A 261-nucleotide genomic window follows, 5' to 3' on the forward strand; every position below is an offset into this window, starting at 1 on the left:
GGATGGACAGAGAGCTATCTACATAGATAGATAGATAGATAGATAGATAGATAGATAGATAGATAGATAGATAGATAGCTAAATGGATAGAGAGATATATGGATAGATATCCAGGCGCACATTAATTACATTTTATATTTTTCACAGAGACACATTTGATCATTTTAGATTCTGAAGAAATAACATAATAACAGATTTTTTACTATGTCTGCGCAAACATACATCGGCATACGCATATATATATATATATATATATATATA

The sequence above is a fragment of the Octopus bimaculoides genome, chromosome 21, assembly GCF_001194135.2.
Source record: "Octopus bimaculoides isolate UCB-OBI-ISO-001 chromosome 21, ASM119413v2, whole genome shotgun sequence".
NCBI lineage: Eukaryota > Metazoa > Mollusca > Cephalopoda > Octopoda > Octopodidae > Octopus > Octopus bimaculoides.